The following is a 20,659-nucleotide window of genomic DNA, read 5'->3' on the forward strand; positions in this document are numbered from 1 at the left end:
AATAAACTTGGCATGCAGTAAGTATATTTTTCTTTTATTTGTAGCCTTACTCCAGTTCTTCGTATGTTAAGTAATTACATCATCCTTTAATATGGTTTCTATGGTGCTAAGTAACACCCTACATCCAGCTTGCTGTAGTCTACAAAATTACGTCTAATAGACTATATAGTTGATTATATAAAAAAAAGAAGCCCTTAAATGTGTTTTAAAGATTCTCACACAATTTACTGCATGGTCCAACAAGTACTTCAACACATAGGATGAAAGTGGAGGAAACAGATGAAGCCACAGAAAGTGCATATCTATTACTTTTTTTTGGAGTAACATGCTAGCTTTGGTTCTGGCTCTTGCAGAACTTATTTGCTACAAGAAACAGATTGGAACACTGTTTTCAGAAGGCCCTTTGCATTAATTAAAATGACAAAAAGTTCAAAATTGGTTTGAAACTCCATGAAGGGACTGGTTGAATTGTCAGTAGGAGGAAAAAGTCTTAGATAAATGCTCATAGATAGAAAAATTCCTAAAAATTTTTTTAAAGATATTGTAATAAATCATACTAGAAACATTAGAAAACATAGTAATTTTAGGTGAAGGAGCTGTATAATGCTTTACATAATTTGTGTGTATGAGGTCCAAAGAAATATCCTGTAAGTGCTGCGGAAGCATTTTGCAGTTCCAACATAGGGAGTGCTCTTTAGCAGCTATATATCATCATCAGCTGTCCACTAATTGGATGATGATGACAAAGACATCTGCCAGATTAAAAAAATAACAACAGAGCAAGGAGTATGTCAGCCAGAAAAACAGTGAGGAAAAGAAACATTCCAATTAAAACAACAAAACGGTAGAAGTGCAGAAGAGTGTCAACTTTCCCCAGCCAGCACAGAAAATGAAAGCTGTGCAAACACATCTAAGATATATTTGGAGAAGAGATAACTATATAATAGAAAATAATAGAGTCCTGCAGTAATTGAATAATCTCATCAGGATTTATCTGTAAGAGATCAAACAGCACATTTTCTGAGATACATATCCTATGTGAATAAGAAAATCACTTAGTAAGGGGTTTGATCAACAGTAACTGGCTCTTGAAAACAATTACTCTATCCCTGTTTTTCCTTACAGTCCCGATTATTGAACGTTGTGTTATGTTAATTTACTTTACACAAAGAAGAAAGAGGGGTTTAGAGAGGTCAAAGTTCTATTTATTATATTTAATGTGCTGCCATATAATTAAGTAGTGCCATCTGCATTATAAAATTGCAGGAGACTTTACTTTGACCTCTGTTTCAATAACTTCCATGTGTGACTAGCTGGAATTTACAGTTTTCCTTGATGGTGGTGTTTTTAATAGCTTAATTCAGTAAGGATTTGTGTAAATTAGCAACCCTCTGAGAGACAGAACAGGCACTTCTGGATGTGATAAAGGTTCTCAGATACCTATTTTTAGGACAAATAGATCAAGCCAGGTCCAACAGCACACAGGAGGTAGCTGCAGCTCTGTGCCCTGAGTTCAGACAATACTAAGTCTGGAGATGTATTCCCACTGGACATCATGCAAATGAAGCATGTATATATGATGCACACATGGCTGGCCACGATCACAGGCAGATATTCAGAGCTCTCACACAAACACGAAAGGACAGCACCATCTTGCTCTGAACTCTAGCTGAGAGAGAGTGAGTATGGTACATCTCCATATGATGCATCATGGGCACAAGGATCTGACTTGTGTCTGAGGCTGGTGTGTAGTGTCAGTCACTAGGCTTGAGGCTGCAATCACACAGCCTATAAATCCTCCAGTATGCATTTGCAGAATCACAGGCTCATAGAACTATAGAATTGCTTCATTTGGAAGGGATCTTAAAGGCCATCCAATTTAAATCCCCTTTCTAGGGCTTTAAGGAGCCACCTACCAGCTAAGGCTGCCCAGGACCCCATACAACCTGTCCGTATACAACTCCAGAGATGGGTCACCCACAGCTCCTATGGGCAGCCTGTTTCATCTTATTGCCACTCATTGAATAAAGAATTTCTTCCTACTAGCTGATCAAAATCACTCCTCAAGTTTAAAACCATTCCCTCTTCTTGTATCCCTGTCCAGCTACTGGAATCTAGTTGCATACTTTCTATAGGTGCTGGCACTATGGACACATGAGACTCATTGTATGGAGTCCCACTCCAATTTCTGACATAAATAAGAGAAGTTTTATTAGTTGTAGAAGGCAAACAGTATTGCTAGGAAAGCCTACTCTTCTTCTTTGGGAAAAAAAAAAAAAAAAAAAAAGCACAAGAGTAACAAAGCTAGATCTGCCTCATGTTGTGTACATCTTGATTTTTTTTTTTTTAATCCAGCAGTAATTTGTCACAATGATAGATAAATGATAGATAAATGATAAACCAGTTTCTAGGATAAAATTGTTAGTCTTGCAAAAAGAGGCTGTTGTCACCATGACCTTCTACTAATAAACATTAAAATACAGAGCTATTTAACTTAATTTTGTAGCTATTCCTGCAGGGCATGCAAATGAAATTTAATTACAGATGAAAAAAGTTACATTAGATAATGTTTTTGACCTCCTGCCCAATTACTGGCTATAAATATATTGACCTCTGCTTCTGGCAAACATACTGCAAATGAAACAAAATACATTACTAAATAAGTATATTTTGATAATTCGGTAACATTTAGAAGTATTAGAAGCAGTCTAAGCACACACTTTTCTTAATCCCAAAGACCTTATAAAAGCAGAGAAGATAAGAAACATGGGAAGTAAACACAGGAAACAACACAGTTTGTCTAAAACTTGTCATGCCCAACACTTGGTTTGCCTCTTCCTCCCCTTTTTCAAGCGGATCATACCAATTTCATCACTTCCTGCTCTCCTCAGCCCTCATCAGCCATCTTGTCTTAATCCAGTATCACGGACCAATTTAATTCCCTATGCTTTTACATACTCCTGATTCATCTGAATGAGCTATAATAGTGTACCCTTTCAAAATAAAGATGGCTGCCACTCTTTGCTAGATTTGTGTGACTGTAAGTGAATCTTGTTATTGTTTCTTCTGACATTTGCACAGGACAATAAGAACGCTAGGAGAAAAAAAAAGTACAGTTACAAGACTAATAATAGAAATCAGAGCATTACAGTTAAGTTGATTTGCCTGTGTTCACAGTCCTCACAGCTGTTTGATGTGCAGGTCAGGTCACTTATATTCAAAAGTCCATTTAAAGCTTCTACTTTGGGAATTTTTTTTTTTAATCCTCTTCTCATTGAGTAGACACAATACAGGAAATATCTTTCCTTCCAACTAATCTGCAGATTTCTAATTGAAATATTCCACAAAGGTTTCAGTTACCATGTATGTAGGTTGCTCCAAAAGTGATGCCTTCCATCTTCCATGGAAACTTTAACAGGTGAAAGGATGTAATAACACTACTTATAGCTGAGAATTTGTTCTATCAAAAGGCTATTTTTCAAATTAGTCATCATCATTAGCTCTGCATTTTTTTCTAGCAATGAACAAAGGTCTGTATGCAGTATGTGTATATATATGTAGCAGCAGTGGTTAAACTTTGCTGCTGCCATCACAGCTGAAGTGCACCATCCATCACCTCACTTCGCTGACACCTAATGTTTGGTCTCCATGTTGATGTTCAGCAAACATCAACGAATGCCAACAGATGCCATTTTATTCTGCGTGGAGGAATCCAGTTGCTCACACCTCCGTGTCAGATACCATTCTCCCAGGCTACAACAAAATTTAAAGGACTATTGGTGAGAAGTTAAGGGAAGCTCTGGAAGATAATAATGGTTTTATACCCCTTTTATATGTGGTTTGCAACAATAAGTAAGGGGGGGGCTAAATTGTTGTAAGATACGCAAACTGAAATAGAAGTAGGGGTATGAAAAACACTTAACTTCACAGAAAAGCAGACAACTTCCTGCTGTTTCCTTAAGACTTCATTTTCAATTCCCCAAAACCCAAGGAATTGTTTATACATTAATCACACTGTTTTCATGGTCTCCATGTTTTTGGCATAAGTGGCACTTCTCCCTGACAATTTCTGATTGTAGCTCAAGCCCTTATTAAGATCACTTGGCCGTACATTGTTAGGGACAGATAAGGAGCTGGGAGTGACAGAGGCATAGCTATGATGTTATGCAGCATGTATGATCAGGGGCAGTTTTCATTATCAATGAGAGGGCAGCTACCAGACCTACACACCATCCTGTTCTCTGATTGTGCACAATTTCTTCCCCTTCTTCAGCAGGTTTTGCTTAGGCCATACCCCACAAAAGATCTACCTCTACTGCTATACTGCCATCACCTGCCTCTAACATGAAGGGCCAGCACCATAAAATAGGAGGCATTACTTTCAGAGCAGACCTCATAGAAAGATGTATCCTAGGAAGTCCAAGGCTTTTTCTTGCTTCCTCGACAGATCTGCTTAGCGTAAATGTGGAAGAAAGAACTGATTTCTTAGTTTTTCAGCTTCTCTATAATAAAGACATTCATTTTCTTATTAGTTGAGTTTTTACCTCTACTGTAGCAATTAGGGAATGCAGTCTTAATCTCACTGTAGATGGAGTAGAACTGCAGCTCCTATAGGAAAGTCTTCCAGCTTCCAAAGTGGAAATAAAAGCATAAATACTCATAGGCATAAAATAAATATTGAATTACATGTTAAAAAGCAACTAACTGCTATTAACAGAATTGAAATTGCTGTTAAGACATAAAAAAAAAAATAATCCAATTATCACAAAAGAAACATTCAAAATAAATAAAGTTTTAGTCAAATGCAAGAAGCATATTAAAAGACGAGTGATTAACTTTACTCAAATAATGCGAGTATTTTTGTCACCTGCCTCTTGATGGAAATCAATGATAAAATCTCATTTAAATCAAAATAACATTGAATCACAAATATAAGGAATGGCTTAGTTTTGAAAGGACCTTAAAAATTATATAGCTCCAGCCCTCCTGCCGTGGATGGAGTTGCTCCACACTAGACCAGGGCCCTATCCATCTGGCTTTGAATGTATCCAGGAATGGGGCATTCACCACTTCTCTGGGCAATCATTCCACTGACTCACCTCCTTCTGAATAAGTTTTTTTCTTCTAACATCTCACATAAAACTCCTTTATTTTTGTGAGCTTCTGCTTCAGTACTAGAAGGCCAAAATGAGGTCTCCCTGGAGTTATCTTTTTTCGAAGAAAAATAAGACCAGTTCCCTCAACCTCTTTTCAATAGGATAAATTCTTCAGCCTTCTGATTGTTTTCATGGCCCTCTTCTGGACCTTTTCCAGTAGCTCTATGTTTTCCTGCACTGTGGGCCCCAAAGCTGAATGCAACACTCTGAATAGAGCCTCACATAGGGCAGAGCAGAGAGGGACAATCACCTTCTTCTCCCTGCTGGTCACTCCTCTTCTGAGAGGGATAATGTTGGCCTTCTGGGCTACAAGCATACACTGCTGCTCGTGTTAATTTTTTCAACTACCAGGACCCCTGAGTCCTTCTCTGCAGAGCTGCTCTCAATGATGTTTTTCTCCCAGTCCGTACTTGTATCTAGAATTACTCTGACAGAATTGATCACAACCCTCTGGTCGCAGCCATCCAACAAATTCCTTATCCTCTTAACAGTCTACTTTTCAAATCCACATATTTCCAAATTAGAGGTAAGAATGTGATCTGAAATAAAAGGCATTGCAGAAGTCCAAGTAGATGACATCAATTGCTCTTTTTCTATTGATGCTATCACTTTACTGCATATAGCTATTTTAATTGAGTTTGAAGATGAAGACTATGAAGAAGCACGAGACATAGACTGTGAGGTACTCATTCTTACTGATGGTGATTGGTGGTCTACTTCATGAAGATTACAGAATTTCACATCCTTATGAACCACCAGGAGTCTCATAATGGTAGAATTTTGTGGGAGAAGGTACTTCTGTCTTCATTACTGAATTAATCCTTTTGGAAAGCAGAACTGCTGCAATGTGTCTGCACATCTATGTCATATCAAGATAGGTCAGTAATTCACAATAATCAACCGTACAGACCTTAGTGAATAAACAAGGTGATTTCTGTAATCCAGAAGTTCTGAAATGTCCAGAGAAAGATTATGTTGGGGTTTATGTCTTCAAAACTGAGAACATAAACCAAACATTGCTATGTAATCTTGGGGGTCATTCTTACACAAAAGTGGCTTTGTAAGAACAAATAGATTCAAAATATTTTGAGAAAAGATAGGCCAAAGTGGGCAGTAAGGAACTGCCTAAGGAAGTAGCAAACTTCAAGATAAGTGCCAAAGCCTTTATATCTGAAAAGTGACACGAGAGAGACATTCAGGAAATTCTTCTATATACCTGCCCTTTAGTGGGATATGTAACAGATTTTAAGAGCTCCAAGCAGCTTAATCCTATCATGTCAGCTCCCTGAACTGACTTGATAAAGGTCAATATTATTGGAACACACCTACCATGAAAGCGTGAACACAGTATCACAAATAAGTATCACAAATAAGTTACACTTGAAATAAATAAATTCATTTGAATTTCACATTCACACAGACTATTGGAGCACATGCTAAAATTTACAGTTAAATATTGTTTTATGACAGTATACTGGCAATACACTTTTAAATAACTGTTGTGTTTGTCTCTTTTCCCCTTTATTTCACTACTTTATTACACTTACATGAGGAATTTCAAGAAAGTGCTTGTGATATCTACCCAAAGCTTGATACAGAAGAACAAGTATACACCAACTTCTGTGAATTTAGTCTAGTTAGAGACAGACAGATATAATGAAATAACCACAACTTGTTACCATTGTACACATTACAGTAGAATTACACCATACCATTCATTTCTGGGGGCAAATTTGCACTAAGTGTTTTTGCCCCCAGGGTTCTACAACCTTTAGCTAATGGATTCAGAAGTCAAGAACTTGCAACAGTATTATTTTAATTTTACAACAAACCCTTAGCAAGACGTTCTCCCAGAAGACTTTTCTCCAAACAATTCATTAAATTCAACAATCCTGACTATGTCAAAAAACATTTTAAGATAGCTCTCATCCTTGAAGAATTCCATATCGTAGGAGCTTGCAAGAAGTATTATTTTTATTGTTAATGTTATTTTATAAGTATCTTAAATTTACCTAAAGGTAAGTATGTATTTGAAAAATCCCAGTGAACAGCCAAAAAGATTTCACGCCTATCCTAATTTGAAGTGGGACACTTGCATCAACAAGAAAATTGCATTAGGTTGGGTGATATACATTTTCCCTTATTTAATGCCAGAAAAGAATGTAAATCATATTTCAAGTACCACCAGTAACACAATTAGAAGTAGTTTGTGATTGCATACAGCAAAAGATTAGTATCTTGGATCAGTTGCAGCAACACTTCTGTGGAACACACATTTTTACACAGAAGTGTCATGGTTCAAAGCAGAAGAATGATTCCTGCCCATTGTCTTCCTCTTGTTAGCAGCAGAATTCAGAATTTTGCACTCAGCTACTTGCTTTACAAAGTTGCTTAAGGAAGATTTTAGGGAAGCAAAAAATACAGATCTATGTGCTATCTCATAACACACACATTACGAAACAGAAATTTTGTAATTCCTGTATTAACAGAGACATTCTGAAAGCCATGCAAAATCTACACATGTCAGTGAATTGTGAGTGTTATTTCATGTATTCATTATGTTCTGTTCTCTGCTCATATTCTTTGGGTTGATTACTCTCCTACAGTTCAGAAACAAGACAGTGTGTTAACTTGGATATGTTTAATGCCATAGAGAGCAGGTCAAGAAGAACTTAGTGCCTTTAATGAATTTAATGCCAGAATGAACAGATATGTTCATAGGCTTATTGTACATTCTGAAGGTTAACAAAACTTAAGTCCGTTATTCAGAGATTACTCATTCTGGAGGAAGTTTGATTTGAATGGTATGCCTGGACATTGAAGTACATCTTCAGTACAGCATGATGGTTTCCAACTATTGTAAGATGTAATTAGTGACTGCAGTAGCTGTGAGTAAGGGTAGCATTTTATGAAGATTATTCTTGCCAATTTTTCTGCATTTTAAACACAGTATGAACTAACAAATCGCTCATTATGTTTTACAACCTACTGTCTTCATCATGAAGAACTGAAAACATGAACAAGATATTATACATCTCCATCTCATGGAAAAATTTACCCTACAGAACTCAGTCATTCTTTCTTCACATGCAGCCTTCATTCATATTCTTGTTTCAGACATTCAAATGCTCCCTATTTTGGTCGTAAATTTTTCGTCTATTCTTACTAAGCCATCAGAACTAAGGCTTCTACACATTAGCAATGGGAAGAGTAATTTCTCTTCTGCAAGGGATTGTAGGTGTAATTAAGGTAAAAAATGGTGTTCCAGAGAACTTATTGAAATGAAATCTTAAGCTATAATAATGAAAGAACAACACCATTGCTATACACAAAATATTTTGTATCAAAGTATGCAGTTTTAAATGACTTTATTTTATATAGGTATATGCTAAATTCAAACTTGACTATACTAAATTGTCCTTTCAAGATAGACTAGCAGTGGGCTGAATTGAAAGTATTTTTCTAAGTTCTTTTCAGTTTTTCAATGCATCTTTTTCCTGTCAAAAGCAAGCAAAACCTAGAAAAGATTGTAAGCGTGTTGGGATTGTGAAGTGTGTTTAGAGTCACAGGTTCATACGATGTAAGGCCAGAAGATACAATTGTAAGCTTCCAATCTGGCTTATAAAGAACTTAAAAATATCTTGCATGAGAACGAGCAAACTGGTTCTCAAATTCTGAGGAATTTTCTATCCCTACAGACCTCCACAGCTAATGAAGTCATTCTTAATACCACTAAATAATACCACATCACTGAGAAGTGCTGACTGATGACTTTTACATGCTATTAACATGTACAAAATAAAAGATATTAAATATTTCCTTCCCCTGTAGAGAGCAGAAAATAAGATAAAGAGAAGGATGCTGCTATTATACTTCAGAACGATGAAGAAATTTCCTATGAGAGTGCAAGCCTGCTACGTCAGTTAGTGATCATCTTATTCTAGCTGTAGCTTCAGAATTTGAGAAAATGAGACACTGATGACTTGAAAAATGCTAGCTATGATTCTAGTTCTTATTTCCTCTTTAGGAATAATTGCAATTTTTATCCTTTTTTTATACAAACATAGTCTTAAGTCTTGTGTGAATGCTGAAGTGATCCTCTTTTCACTTTTTTAGAAGCAAATGAAAAAACTTCTGTAGACATTTGAGAGATAAGTATCACATAAAAATATGTTTTATAATGGAAAATATCATGAGTTCAATTTAACTGACTTAGAAAATAGTCAGTTTTACTTGATAGCACTGCACATTTTTATCATAAAGAAAACCGGTGTTGGTATCTTCATTTGAGTGGATTCAGTAGTAAACAAATTCAGAATTGTAATGTAGTGGAATTTAAAAAGTATAGATAAAGGTAGAATTAAATCTAGATATTTTCTATAAAAGTTGCAGCCCAGTTATCGGTGCCTATCCCTTATGCCAAACTTAACATAAATAGCCCAATTTTTACCTCCTAAGCGGTCTGTATTCTGCCAGGACTCCAAGCCAGTAGAAAACAATGATATTAGCTATTAATTATGACAATTTTATTGTTAGAAAAAGGCAAGGGTAATTCAAAACCAGAACTACGTAAGAGATGATTTGTCCAGAGAGAACCTTGTTTGCCTGAGTTATAAAATTAAAGCACAGTTTTGTTCTTGGTTTTGCCTGCTAAGATGACTTTGTCCTCCTGTTTCCATAAGTACCATGTCCAAGCCATCTGATTGTGTTTCCAATACTCAGAATATTTACTAAAATACAAAGGGTGTTCATTGAAAAGACTGCCAGCCTTTGCAAGGCTTTTGTAAATTACCTAAAATATTTACTTAAAAAAAAAAAAAAAAAAAAAAAAAGAAATCCTTAACACTTATAAAACCAAAACAGTTCCATAAAGATACCATTCAGGGTATTGTCTTGAGAGTAAAAAATTGAATGTGGGACCTGAATTTAGTTCTACTGTTTATTTTGGCTTACCAAAGCTTAGTTCATCTATCCTCTCCAGAAATAAGTGGTTTGAATGACTCAGTGTTTAAGCAAAGAAGCTTTTGGTGTTTAAACATATAAAAATTATCTAAACAACCTGTTCAAAGTCCTTGAAAGAAACTGTTAAGTAGGCCCTTATTACTCTATTGTGCTTTTCTAGCTTGTCTTTGTGAGGTATGCTGACCCAGAAACTTGCTGCACAGATTCAGGCAGATACCACAGGACAGAAGGAAAGAGTTGCTCTTAGCTGCTACTTTCTTTCATCAGCAAGGAGACTGATCTGGGAATGCTGATTTAGGGCTGGGAAGTAGGTCAGAAAAATTAGCTGGTTCTAAAGGCTTTTAACATGCCTTTTTTCCTCAAAATAGAAGAGGAAATACCTCTCTCTTGTTTTTCTGGGTTGGAAATTAACTTCTCATTTTTGTTTTGCTCTATTCCTTCATGAGATCTTTTAGTTATGTGTTTTGACTCACAAATAGACTACAGATCTACTACATTATGTGTAGTGGGGTAATAGTCTTTCATCAACTCGATAGGTAGATAATCTTTGTATTTGTAGTGGAAGTTATTTAAAAATATATATATATATATATATACTTATTAATATATATATATATATATATATATATATATATAAACCTAATTCTTTTTACAATGGATTCTTTCTTGTTTCATCAATTTTAATAAAAACTAGCATGCTTGTTCTAATAAATCCAAACAATCCATTACGTATAAAAGCTTTTCAGCTTTTAATATTTTCTTTGTTAAAATAGGATTGCTAAAAGTGTATTTCATTTTGGTATTTATTTAGTCACATTATATTGAGAATAAATGCATTATTTCTTCTCAGCTTTCTTGAAGGTAAAGACCATTGAGTACTCAAAGCATACATAAAAAAAGTTGCTTAACCATTCATTTGAAATGAATTACCAAGTCAATATATGCTTTTTTATACATATATGGCTGTAATACTACAATGTGATAGAAAGTACATCAATAACACAGCAGCAAAATCCCAGGCTGCAGCAAATGAAAACAAGCCCCAGTACAGCAGCTGTAGATACAGAACTAAAGAAAGAAAATTTGCTTACCATCCAAATGCCTCTGGTAGACAGGGATCTCTAGGAAGATAGTCTTACCTCCACTATCAACCTTTAAATGAGGTCTGGGAAGGGGTGGATCCCAGCTCCACCCCTTTCAGTTACTCAGGTACATTGCATGCATCTTAGCTCACCTGTATTGGTCCTGCCTTCATTCCTACCAGGTGCTCAATCACTGGTTCAGGCCATGACTTAACAGTTCCACTGCAATGGCTTTTTTCTATTTGATAGCTTAAATGGTCTTGCTTTACTATACATAATTTCATTGCTGCGCAGTAAGAGTACCAGAAAATTATACCCTATCATTTCAAGAAGTTTGTCATCTCAATTATGTAAGGAATAAACATGTATTAGGAAGGAGCTGCTATGTGTAAGGGCTGCTAGTGCTGGGTAATTCTTCTCAAGAAGTACAGTGATGTCGTTGCGCTGTACACACAATGTCTACGTTTGACAGAATATAACATAGTAAACAATGTCCAGCCTTTATTTCCCTTTCAGGATGTCATTGAATTAATCATTATATTTTAGAATATTATGGAATAATTGCTTTATTTTAATTGAATTCTGAAGTTTCTAGGGAAATTAAATTACTGAAAATTTGACCTCTTTTTTTTTTTTTTTTTTTTAAGACTTACTTTCCAATTTACGTTTTTTTTCCCTTCAAAGAGTACTAAAGTCATCCTGATTGTATAATATAATACCGTCTATGACTTTGAAAACACATCCTTACCTTCCTTTTGTTTGTCAGCATTTCTGCAGCATCTCTGTCTTTCTGTACATTCACCTAAAGTCATAATTCAAGTATTACAAACTTCACCTTTTTCTTAATTACTATTTTCTCTTAAATATTTGTATTTGTTATGCCTCATTGAGTGGGAACATGCCTTTAAAGTAGCATGTTGGGTTTTTTTTTTGTTAGCTCTTAATCAAGGGATTTCTAACTTTGAAATTTGCTATGCACACTGTGTGTCAAATGAGTCAGAAACTGAAAGAAAATATAAAACTTACACATAAATATTAGTTATTTAGAAAAAAAGTGTAAAGTATAGCTAGACTTAGATAAGAGAATCTTAAAGTAAGATAGGATTTATAAAATGTCTTTTGTCATCACTGGTATTATTGCCACTAATAAAGCAGACTTTTTTTCTGAAATTAAAGAACGTGCAATCCCATTGTAAATATTTCTTTAAACAGAGCAGCTTATTTAGTGAAATAAAATACATAACAGAACCTGTTTTAATGACTCGCTACTTGATATTTGTAACTAAGGTTCATTTCTTATTAATTGTGTTTTTCATACTTATTTTCTCACGTCTTATTGCTTGTCTAATTACTCTGCACTTTGCATGATCTGAAACAGCTCTATACTTATAGAAAAAGGTAATAATTCCTTCACTGTTTTACGATTTGGCAATTCCAATTAAGACATATAACAAATACATCGCTATTAGTGCTTTCTGATCATTGGAAAAATCATATTTCAATTCATTAAAAAAAAATCCGCTTGTTTGAAAAAAAATATTGCAAAAAAACTTTTGAGCTGATTTTGTTTTATTGAGAAAGCAGTAATTAGATATATTCTGGGTTTATTCTAAATATAACTATTCCATCAATGTCTAGAACATTTATTACATTAAAAGGTTTCTTCAGTCACAAGCAAGATAATTTCCACAGGTACACATATGTTGCATATGAAGAAGGATGAATGACATTTTGAGGAAAACTGACATCAGGAACTTTTCTTTGTACTATGAGATTTGTGACTAAATATCTCACTGACAGCAGAGGCTGATTTCCATATTATAACTATGGAGTCATTTGCATTTCTTAGGTGATGACAAAGGAAAGTATGAAGGAATTTTACATTCTTTCATAAAATTCTTTTCCATTATAAGCATGTTTTCAGACTTAAGTTGATTACATATGAACACACTGCTAAGCAACATGATCTGAGTAGAAGTAGACATGAAGTTAAACATCAGCTTTGATTTATGGACTTGAACAATCCTTTTAAATTGTACCCCTTCAGCTTCTATAGGACATCTCACATGCTCAAAGTTCTGCACATCATCACATGCTTTTCTGAACAGAACACAATTCAGAAAAGCAGCTAACATTTCCTCCTGTAGATGGTATGTGTAAAATAGATAGACTATTACATCAAGCAATGGAAATCCATTCCAATTTGTCTTACAGACTAGGAATAAAATATTCCCTTACACACTTCAGTTTGTATTCTGAGTCTTATAAATAAGCTGCAGATTAAGAGAGCTGAATTAATTCATTTAAATGTTTTTGTTTGTTCCATTATGTCTCCCTGATTTACTCTGTGTTAGGAAAAATAAAAGTTTTGCTAATAAATTTCAAGAGGAAAATAAGAGATGAATGCTCATACTTTCCTCATCTCCCACAGAACTTTTTATTTATTAAATAAAGTTCATACACAAAAAAAGGTAACTTGGAATATGTGAAGTTAAAGCTGAGTGTAATGTTGTGTTTCTTTCTATGTATAGTATGCAATACGGAACTCTGTTTGCCAGAAACCTGAGCAGCTGCCTAAGAAGTACTTGCATAGGGGGACAATTTTGTTTAGATGTTCTGAGAGGAAAAGCCTGTGGATTTTGACATTTTTCCCTTTTAGAGGGAGAACTAAATTATTCACTGAGCTCTCAAGGGACTTCTGAGCTGGGATTCCTGGAGAACTGTGTTCTGCTACAGTTTGCATCTTGAATTTACTTGTGGAACCAAAGTTTAGATGTAAAATTACTTAAAATCTCAAGCTTTTTTTATTATTATTTTTTTAAATTGATTATTGTTAAAAAAAATAATCCTAATGTAATAGTTTTCTTTCTGAATGACTTCCATCTATGTCATAAATCTTCCATTCTTCTCATCTTTTGCACTCCAATATATTTTGCATCAAGTAAGTTCCTTTTCATAAGAAAAGGAACAGAAAATATAAATTCCATGTTTTTAAATAAAACATTTTACTTTTATGCCCTATATATTTGCAAAATAATTTATAAAAAAATTTATATATAAATAATTTATAAAAATTATATATATAATAATAATATAAATATAAATAATTTCTATATATTTTTTTTAAATCTTGAAGGACGAAAGCTGTATTTCTCAGTCTGAGAGGAGGTGTGAGACAGGCAATCAAATATTCTAATTCATGCTTACTTTGCCTGGATGCAGTGGGCATATTTCACTCCTCTGTCATGCTCTGATCCACTGTTGCTAGGGAGAGATGATGTGAGAGTAAAATGACTTGATGTACTAAAATTGATTTAAATTACAAAAGTCGTTCTCACAATAATCCTTTTAATTGCTCATAGGAATTATGAAATTAATTAAGAAGTATCTCGTGGCATCCCCTCAATTTAAAAATAAAATATAGATTTAACTCATTCAATGATTATTACCTCACAAAAAGTAATCATCTCAGCATTTTATTTTTATGGGGAAAAGAAAAAACACTATGAAAAAAAGCCACAAACCCTAAACAAATGAAGTCAGATGTGCCTAATAAAGAAATATTTCTCTTTTGAATCCATTTCACTATCTTATTCCTTCCCTTATCAGCTAAACCAGATGAGATTAGTCATGTCTTGAGCCCTATTAAAAAGAAAGCCTTTGTTTTTTACTTGGTAGCACTCACTTTCCTGTCATTTTATTTCTTTCTAAGCTTTTGTGTTCAAATTAAACTGCCAGGAAAATACATAAGCCTTTAAAGGGAAGTGGCAAAACAATCTATTATATGAAGTACAAAGATATTTCCTTCAGCTGTAGGACTTACTTCATTTCTGTATTCATGAAGCGTTTATGCAGTGTTCACAATTACACACTATTAGGCAGATTTAATTAGGTGACATATGACATAAAGGCATAGGAACAGAGCCCTGCCACAGCAGAAGATATATACCATGAGTCAGATGATGACAGAAGTTGCAAGAGTGACATTAAACCCAGGCCTAGGTTCCCTGAATTCTGGAGTTTTTCCTCTGTCACAGTTTAGAGAATCCTCAAACTAATTCCAATTCACAGAACTTGGCAATGATTAGGAGATGAAAAAAGAAAAGATGTCCTGATCCCTGTTCATTTTTATTTATTTACTCCTTCTCCAGCAGTAGTGCAGTGACAAAGTAATAATAATTATTCTTTGTTCATGTTCCACCAGATGTGTCACACAAAATCATCTATTCTGTACCTAGAATCTAGATAAACAGTTGTTTTTAGTTCAAACCATCTGTTTTATCTGCAATTATCTGTCAATGCACTCTGCATTTATATCAAATATACCTCTTTAATGAATAAAAACAAAGAAAGAAAGAATTATATCAAAAACACAAACATGAACACAGCTTGCATGGGAATGGAAATTCAGCCTATTCAATAAGGGCAGGATTCTGTATAAGGGTCATGCGTACTACCTAAAAAAAACAGGCCATTAGGGTGATGTGGTTATCATGAAATAATCTCACCCCTGGAGAGGTAGCTAGACCAGATGCAGCCATGTGCTTCTAAGTACCCAGGAGCATAGTTATCAGGGTAATCACACCTGCTGATTTTGCTTCACTACCACCATAAAATTTCCTGTGTTTCAGCTCAGTACAAACATAACACAGTGTTTAAGAATATTATTCTGGCCACAGAAAATTGCCAATTAATGAAATAATAGTTAAGCAATTTAAGCTATAAGGCTAGTGCAAAACCACATAAAAATGTGGCAGTCAGAATTAATACTGGTATGGTACACTTGAATGAAATGAATCCTTGTTCCTGAGGAGAAAGTTTCCATTAAGAGATACTAAAGGTGTTTGAAAAGAAAGGCCCTACACTGCACCTGGACAAAGGCAAAGAACCTGTCTTTTCTTCCACAGTTGCCCCAAACTGATCTTTTAGTGGAAAACGAGGACACTGAAGGACTTACTACGTGTAGCAAATAGCTTAAGGTAACTTTTTTTTCCCCCCACAACCAGCCTCCATCAACTCCTCCTTTAGGTTCTCCTATCTCCTGAGAAATCCAAAAGATTTTAATTCATTTCGTATGCAGCAAGGACCTCAGTTTCTTTTGTCTGGACACAATGGTTGGGATGGCTGTTGGCAAAATATTCACAGTTCCCTCAGGGAGAAAAGCTGTCAAATAATAATAAGGCAGCAAGAAACAGCGGGGAATAGGGCCTGGGCTTCTGTGGGAATACAGTTGAATCTGACTTATTTTAAAGGTGATCCATCTGAAGAGTATATGGCTTGCGTTCTTCACTGAAGCAGTGTAACCTGACACAGAGGAATACATTAGAATAATTATACAGATGAAGTTTCATCTTCGCTGCTTGAATCAAATGAAAGGGAAGAAGTGGTTTTGTTTTCTTTTCATGATCAAGTCTAATTCTTTTTAGAGCAAATTTCTGTTGTTCAGAAGAGGCCCATATGAAAAAAAAAGTTGATTAACCCTGAACAAGATGGAATTAAGTGTTTTCAGTGAGTTTTTTATGACACAGGATGGTGTTCAAATACGTATGAAATTTTTTCTTCCCTATCAAACATTATCACTGCTGGTGTTTTCTGTGTATTTAGGATGCAAAATTCAATATACGTTTAAACTAACACTGACAAAAACTAGTTATAAATTTTACCTTAAATGATCATGAAAATGTTTAGGAGAAATTTTAACAGTGAGTCAAATAAAAAAAAAAACACCTAAAACAACATAATAATAGTGAGTGAATGATGTAACCTTGATTTTTGAATTAGTATAGGCAGACTTCCTAAAAGCAGGATTATCTTGTATGATTCTCAAATCACACGTTATCTAATGTACTGTTAATTGCATTATTATTTTCCGAAGTTACATGTAGACCCCTTCCCCTCTCCTGTCCTACAGATTCCATTTTAATTATGATAGCTGTATGGATTTAGGAAGATACTAGACAGAGGGAAAACATCTGTGAGAGGACAATTGCTTAAAATTAATCAAGAATGCAGAGATGAAGAAGACTCAGCAAATCACAAATAAAGAACACAGAGAAGTGAACAGAGCTAAAGGCAAAGATCAGCAATGTTATTAGCAATATAAATTATATATAAATAGACAAGATCTACTTTGTTAATATTGCAACATATGTTGACACCAGAACTGGCTTGTGGATTTAATCCTGTCTGAGAAGTAGAATGCTGTATGAAGTACATGAAGACAAACTGCCACTCTAAATATTTTTTGTACAGTGTTGTCATTGCTTCTTGTCTTTCAAGAGTTCAGTAATAAAGAGAACCCAACAGTCCTGAGAAATAATCATAAAAATGGCAGATATAGAAACAGGTTATAAGGCTTGGGGAAGAATCTAAGGCAAATAAAAATATTAATGTCAGGGAAAAGAAAAAAAATTAGAAAAATACATAAGGGAATTTTTTTTTTTTTTAAAGAGAGAAAAAAGAATCTGAGCAAATTCTGTGTTACAATACGCAAGAGAAAAATTATATATAGTAAATTGGAAGATTATTATTTTCCCTTCATTTCAGTGAAGCAGTATTCACTTCATTAGAACTATATCTGAAAAATCATTTGTTTTGGTTTGGAGAACTAAAACACATTTAACAAACCTTTGTAAGAAACAGAGCCGTTCTCCCTTTTTCAACATCTCCAACACTTACAGTTGGGGAACTGTAGAGGTAAATGCATAAATCAAGTTGATCTGTTAGTGAAGTTGTGGAGATGAAATTGCAAATATTGTGAGGAGGCATCAGCTTTGAGTATACTACATTAACTGAACAGAAGACAACCCTGAAAACAATGATTATCCGAACATTTAATAAATCCTCAAGTTTTCCAGACACAAAAATCTGTTTGAACACATCATTGTGTTCCTGCACTGTCTGATTCATAGTATCATATAATTGTTTGAGTTGGAAGGGACCCTTAAGGGTCAACTGGTCCTGTTCTTCTGCAATGAACAGGGACATCCAAAGCTCCACAAGGTGCTCAAAGCTCCTCCAGCCTGACCTTGGCTGTCTCCAAAGACAGGACAAACATCACCTCTCTGGGCAATCTGTCACTGCGGCACTGCTCTTATTGTAAATAAAACCTTCTTCCACATATCCAATCTATATTTTCCATCCTCTACCTTGAAATCATTTCCCTTGTCTTGTCACAACAGACCCTGCTAAAGAGTCTGTCCTCTTGCTCCTTACAGCCTCCCTTTAGATACTGAAAGGTTGCTATCACATCTGCTGACATCTGAGGCTTCTCTCAGTGACTTTATCACTGACAGCCTGAACTATCATTAAAGGGTAATAATGAGAGTGATGAACCAGATCAAGATGTTTCTTTAATAATGCCCCTGACCTGAGCACATGGGAGACAGCACGCTTCCCTACAGATAGAGTCTGGCCATCATACTAGGCCCTCCACTTCTCTCAGAAGGGAGTCATCCATGACAATCATCCTTCTTTCCTTCTTGGTTAAGGCAGCCTAGAGGCCTGGAGTCAACCACCTCACTCCAGGCAAAGTCCTGAATGGACTTTCCACCACATCCGCACTCACTTCCCTCAAGTTCCAGAGCTTCAAACCTCCTGTGTAAGGGCACAGTGGAATGGTGAGGTAGGCAGGGAGAGGATTTGCCTGTGATGCCAAACAGAGACCGTTTCTGTTCCTCCCCATCTCTTAGATCCCCCTCTCTGTCCAACAGAGACAAGGCAGAGGGGTCCATCGCTATTTGGAACATACAGTGCATCTCCCCAGTGACTTTCTTGCAGGTATGGCAGGGAGTTGCTCCACTAGCCTATCTTCTACCCACTCCCTGATGCTCCTTAACCTCTCCACCTCCTCCTTAAGTTCTGCCACTGAGTAGAACATTCATTGTATTCACAGTATTCCTGCCACCCTCCAGCAGTAGGCTCAGGCACTCTGCAGCCAGGAATGTGAACTGCCACATTTTTGGACAGACATTCCATCTGAGTTCACTGTATTCTTTTCGGTGACGGCTTCCTGCCTACTGACAGTCAATCAGTTGCACTGCATAGGGTATTTTGTGCTTCAGTCCAGAATGCAATGACACCAGAGCCACCACATCTTCCATTCTTTTGCTTAGATTCTTTTCAAAATGTTTTTCTCATGTAGAGATATTTTAGAGATTTTTTTAATTCTTATTTTCAATTAAATATGTTTTCATTTTTTATAAAGAAAAACAAAAAAACACGTAAGATACTTTCTCAGAAAACATACAAGGAGGGAATCAAATCAGAATAGAATGTGCATAAATAAAGCATTTAAACACTTTAGTAGCATCTGTAAGCCATTTATTTAAAAAAATCTTGAACAGTAGCATTGTTTCAGCCTATTTTTTTTCTCTCTCTCTTTTTTTTTTTTTAAAGTTATTATTAATGATACTTAGACATCAGGTAAGTTTCTAACAATTTAAAACTATTTAAGAGTTTTTTGGGGGGAGTTGTGTTTTTTTTACTTGTGTTGGTTTTTTTTTTTTAATTTTTTTTTTTTGCTTGTGTTGTTTTGTTTTCTTTTTCCTCTGCATGTGTTCAGAAAGTTGGATTCTGGGGGATAAAGAAGAATATATTAAGGCAATTTCCTTAAGAAAACAGTCAAGACATAAGATTTTCTAATTAACTCTTCTCCCCTATTATAGCTTATGTAGATGTAAGTTATCTAATTGCTACTTTATTGGCTCTGCATAGATTGCTTGTCTTCTAACAGCATCTGCATGTTTTTTGCTTCACTGACATTATAGGACCCATTGCTGTGATCTATATAAGAAAGCTATATCGCCTGAGCTTGAGGTAGAAGAAAATTGCATACTAAAAGCTCAACACACAAGCTCTTATTTTTTGCTGTTTAGTGAAAGAACTACAATGTGCAATGCAGCTCCACAACCTGAGCTTCACAACTGCAGCTCATATAACGGGCTGATTCACCTATTTGTTCATATACACAGTGCTGATGTTACTGGAGCACACAAGTCATTTATTCTGTCCCCAGAAATACATGAAAATAATCTGACTAATACAAGTATTCTACAACTGAGAATATTGTAAGTTTTTAGTAATGGTGTTATTCATTACTGTGCTTTGCTTTGGCTTATTTTCGCGCAGTCTCTTATTGCATTTTAAAATCTGAACACCATAAATAAACTTCCCAGGCATAGCAGGAAAACAACAATGGAGGACAGAAAAATATGTATGTGAAAAGGTGGAAAGAAAGTAAGGATATTAACAGGACAACAAATTGGGTAACTGCTGGAGAGAAGTATGAAGGGGAAAACAGACAGTAAGGCATACAACTTTGTAACTGTTACTAAGAATGGGGAAACAGTGTGTTTCAGCAATAAAACAAGCCTAAATTGAAGGTATTTTGAGCTCCTGGCTAGATGGGAGATTAAATGTAAGTATATGCAGTGTCGCACTGTAGGACAATGCAAAAAT

The sequence above is a fragment of the Tympanuchus pallidicinctus genome, unplaced genomic scaffold, assembly GCF_026119805.1.
Source record: "Tympanuchus pallidicinctus isolate F22 unplaced genomic scaffold, pur_lepc_1.0 scaffold2, whole genome shotgun sequence".
NCBI lineage: Eukaryota > Metazoa > Chordata > Aves > Galliformes > Phasianidae > Tympanuchus > Tympanuchus pallidicinctus.